At 47.2% G+C, this 5,000-nt stretch overlaps 1 protein-coding gene across 1 annotated transcript in view; it reads left to right on the top strand.

The window, feature by feature from the left end:
* LOC308369864 (neurobeachin-like) overlaps positions 1–5,000 on the top strand; it is a gene marked incomplete at both ends in the record, with an annotated part of 289,067 nt that overhangs the window by 60,785 nt on the left and 223,282 nt on the right.

Genomic DNA, 5,000 nt, shown 5'->3' with positions numbered 1-5,000 from the left:
CTTTTCAGAGAGGCGTGTGTGTGTGTGTGTGTGTGTGTGTGTGTGTGTGTGTGTGTGTGTGTGTGTGTGTGTGTGTGTGTGTGCATTTCTGTGTGCGTGTATCTGCACCTATGCGTGAATGGCTTGTATGTGTGTGCATGGCAGGCTGGAGCTGCGGAACTGAGTCACCACGGCTGGTTCATTTTTTTTTCATGCTCCTCCTCCTATTCCTTTCCCCCCTCTCCCCTCTCCCCTCTCCCCCTCTCCCCCTCTCCCCTCTCCCCCTCTCTCCTCTCCCCTCTCCCCCTCTCCCCCTCTCCCCCCTCCCCTCTCCCCTCTCCCTTCTTTGCTGCTCAGTGCCGTGAGCCATTGCTCATCTGCAGCAGGTGAAATTAAAGCGCTCTGCCTGCATGAGTAACAGACACAAGCGATGGCCCCTGGCGAAACCTCAGAAAAGTAAATGAGTGGTCAGTGGAGTTGGGCACGAGCTAACTCATCTCCATGCGAGGGGCTGCACAGAACTGCAGCGCTTCACCAGTCCAGTACCCTTCCTGCTCAGGTCCAGTACCCTTCCTGCTCAGGTCCGTTTCCCTTCCTGCTCAGGTCCAGTACCCTTCCTGCTCAGGTCCGTTTCCCTTCCTGCTCAGGTCCAGTACCCTTCCTGCTCAGGTCCGTTTCCCTTCCTGCTCAGGTCCAGTACCCTTCCTGCTCAGGTCCAGAGGTCCAGTACCCTTCCTGCTCAGGTCCGTTTCCCTTCCTGCTCAGGTCCAGTACCCTTCCTGCTCAGGTCCAGAGGTCCAGTACCCTTCCTGCTCAGGTCCGTTTCCCTTCCTGCTCAGGTCCAGTACCCTTCCTGCTCAGGTCCAGAGGTCCAGTACCCTTCCTGCTCAGGTCCACAGGTCCAGTACCCTTCCTGCTCAGGTCCAGTACCCTTCCTGCTCCAGTCCAGTACCCTTCCTGCTCAGGTCCACTACCCTTCCTGCTCCAGTCCAGTACCCTTCCTGCTCAGGTCCAGTACCCTTCCTGCTCAGGTCCAGTACCCTTCCTGCTCAGGTCCACTACCCTTCCTGCTCCAGTCCAGTACCCTTCCTGCTCAGGTCCAGTACCCTTCCTGCTCAGGTCCACAGGTCCAGTACCCTTCCTGCTCAGGTCCGGGGATGATGGCTGAAATGCACTAATTAGAAAGTGGTCCTGTTCTACTATTTCTATTTTACCTGAACACACACATATTTAATCATACCAAATCCATTTTCTAAAAGGCATGAAAGAAGCATGAGTCTGTGTGTGTGTGTGTGTGTGTGTGTGTGTGTGTGTGTGTGTGTGTGTGTGTGTCTGTGTGTGTGTGTGTGTGTGTGTGTGTGTGTGTGTGTGTGTGTGTGTGTGTGTGTATGTGACCACACTTATCATGACTTGCAGAACGATATCCAATTTAACACCTGCACGTAGCCGTCAGTGTGATCCCCACTGCCCTATCTGATGATGAGGATTACATGATGCACTGTGAAATCGATAAATGGCTTTGGCAAATGATCTGATTTTCACCCGGCCCGCACTGCCCTCCCTGCATCCTAAAGCCTCCTGGAGATTTAATACAGAGAGCCGACTGCTTAGTCCACTACTTCTACCAGTACATCTTTCATAGCTCCTGCCAAGTGTAGTGCCTCTTCTCTGTGATTCAGAGAACATTTCACATTGTTTAGCTTGCAGTAATAGCAGAAAATGAATTACAGTCTAGACTCAAGTTAAGAGAAAATGATTGAGTATTTTATACTTAGTGTTTGATTGTCTAAAAGAAAGTAGTGCTGCAAAGAAACCAGAGAGGGTTTGTACAGTTTAATTCTAATTTGTTTGGTAAATGTGAAAGACCTGGCATTTGTCACCGGCATTAGTCATCGCTAAATCAAGCTATGCATCAAGCAATGTAAAACTGTAATTTGTTTTGAAAAGGGCTTTTAAATAGTCAAAGAAATGAGTCAATGTCACCGTGAATGCATATCATATTCAAAGGAAAGGCCTTACTGGACTCGTTCATTGTGCTTGAATCACATGTATGCAGACGTGTTTGGATATAGATTAGAACACAGGCCTGTTCTTTAGTTCCTTTGTGTTTTTACTGAATTAACCTACTGTAACTGAAGTCAGGTCCACTCAAGATCTTTCATCCATTTTGTCTTCATCAGTTGTATTTTATATAAACTGTAGATCGATATGCAATGCTTATTGACTGAACATACTGTTGGTCTTACTCAGTGCATTGAGATGATTTGTTGCTGGAACTACTCTTTTCCTGGTCTGTTTCACTTCATTGCATTTCAGTTAATGCATCATCAACATACCAAGGCCTTCGAGAGAATAGAAATTACTTTTTAATTGAATTTGGGAGTATGGCCTAATACGCACTGAATTAGATCACCTATTAACATGAAACAAAACAGATTGTAAATCTATGAGCCTGCACTGAGTGTGTGAAGTTAAAAGGTCATGGCCATTTAAAAATGATGAACACATTCACATTTTAAAACAGGAAAAGCAATGAAACATGCCTTCCATAATCCGTAACCTTTTAAATCTGGGATAATTCATTTTTTCCCTGATACTTTTCATTTGTAACCTTCCTACAGAAGGCGTCCACAGTTACATTTCCATTAAAATATTCTGCTCGGATTTTACCCACTCTGTCCATATTCTCTTATGCCTGGGTGTCCAATACGGTTGAAATATATTTGTGATCATTTACCATCAGTTGCTCAGGAATGGTCTGAAATGATAAAATCATGAAATTTAATGAATGAATGAATGAATGTAAATATAAATGTTGTGAAGTTATCTGACTGAACTGCTCTCAAATGTCCCCCATATGAATGACCTCAGAGACCTCTCGGGTCTTAGGTCTTGCATAAACAGACCACCCACCCACCCACCCAGTGAAGACAACTCCTTCATAAAACCACATCTGATCTCCAGAACTCTCACGCCTCAGTTCACATCTGGCTGCAGGTTGCCTCCATCTCCTCTCCGCCATGTTTACCTGATTAGATTGCGTGGAGAGCGACGGCCAGATGCGGCACGTCCGGGCTGTCACAACAATCCACTCAGGCGCACATCAGATGAAGGCGCAACTGTGCCATCTTTGCTTTGATAAACATATGTGCGCTTCACCTGATGCCAGCAGACAGACTATGATTGGCTTACAGTACGTTTGGTCAGTGGCATTGGGAAATGGGTTTGTGTGTGTGTGTTTGTGTGTGTGTGTGTGTGTGTGTGTGTGTGTGTGTGTGTGTGTGTGTGTGTGTGTGTGTGAGTGTCTTTCAGCTTTCTTTTGCCCTTAACTACCGACGATGATTGGCTTATAGTACCATTGGTCAGTGGCATTGGGCAATGGGTTTGTGTGTGTGTGTGTGTGTGTGTGTGTGTGCGTGTGTGTGTGTGTGTGTGTGTGTGTGTGTGTGTGTGTGTGTGTGTGTGTGTGTTTGAGTGTCTTTCAGCTTTCTTTTGCCGTTAAATCATGCTGTTCCATCCTTACTATTGGACAGGTTATCATTTATCTGCTGTGCATTTTTATTGTTGTGGTGCTGTAGTCTGTATTTCAGTGAGGGTGAACATTAAGTTCTAGCGCTCCTTACAACGTTACGGACCCTGACATGTGAGGGTATAAGAGAGGTCAGGAGTGTATGGAGGCCTCAGTATTAGGTTTGGGTCAGAAGGGTGTTTTGGTGTGTGTGTGTGTGCTTGTGAGTTTGTGTGTTTGTGTGTATTCTTTGCAGTGTGTCTTTCCTCGCCTCCAGCCCTGATGCATCTTTAGGAGGTTTGGATGGATTCATGTTGTATTGGCTGGGTGGATCGGCAGTGAGGTTGAGGGGGGGAGGATATATGAAGAGTTGAGTGATGGTCAGGCGATGTGAAGTATTCTTCTCCAAGATCCCCTGGCACCCAGCTGTAAAGAGTGAGGCGTTTGAGCCTTATTCATTAATCAGGATATGGGCCTGTTTTTTTTTTAAGCGGAGGGGGGTGAGATCGATAACCTTAATAATTTACGTGTTGCCGCCATACTTCAAGGCTCCAACAAACTTTCCCTGTGCGCCTTTTAGAAATTGCTTGTCAGGTTTTCTTGATGCCTGTTCAGTGATTTCTTCCCATCTCTTATCTCTGCTCTGTCTCCCAGTCCGGCTCCCTCCCTCCCTCTCTCTCCCCACCTTTTTCTCTCTCTCTCTCTCCCTCTCCCTCCCTCTCTCCCTCTCACTCTTTGTTTCTCCTGCTTGTAATGCTTGGGGCCTTTATGCACACCCGTGCACATTTCTCTGTGCATATACAGTATAAGCAGTGAGGACAGAGTGGTTGTCATGACACCCAGCCACTATTTCAGAGTGAGGCTAGCAGCCGACAGAGGACCTGTCACTCAACCCGTAGAAGCCGAGCTGCTTGGCCGACTTCCTGAGTCCTCCGTACACAAAGGGCGACTGGCAGTATAGATTACTGAAGGGAATATAGCATATCGCTTTCAGTGCTAATAGGCAGTTTGACCTCCTTACTCTGCTGTCTTTAGGTAGCTGTTTTCAATAAAAGCCTTCATGAGTTTCACACTTCAACTTTTTTCCCCCCCTCCGTGCGCACGCTGAAATGACACCCCTATACCCCTGTGCCAAGTCATCCACGCCAAAACTTCCAGGGAACTGAGAACATTAGAGCTCCCGAAATGCCTCTCCGTTTCAGGCCATTGTGTGACAGTGGAAAGGGTTGTCATTGTGCTGCCCTGGGACCCTATTTTCCGTGTGGCTGCCTCCACTCTCAAGCCGCCGAAGGTCCCCTCAGGTGCTCAGCATCTGCGGCCTCAGACAGAGTCGGAAGGTAGTCAATTTCATGCTCGTTGGCTCTCAAGAATAAAACCCCATTGATTGTTGTTTACCACCTTCCTAATGATTTTGATTATGCGAGACTGGAGAGGGCAGTTGGTTGGTTGGTGGGGGATTTTCTGTCGACTTCTCCTTTTTCTTCTGCCTCCCTCTCCTCCATCCAGTCCTCCT

The sequence above is a fragment of the Sprattus sprattus genome (assembly GCF_963457725.1).
Source record: "Sprattus sprattus genome assembly, chromosome: 9".
NCBI classification, from domain to species: domain Eukaryota; kingdom Metazoa; phylum Chordata; class Actinopteri; order Clupeiformes; family Clupeidae; genus Sprattus; species Sprattus sprattus.
The sequence above is the reverse complement of the archived record's forward strand: the minus strand, read 5'-3'. Positions and strand labels throughout refer to the sequence as shown.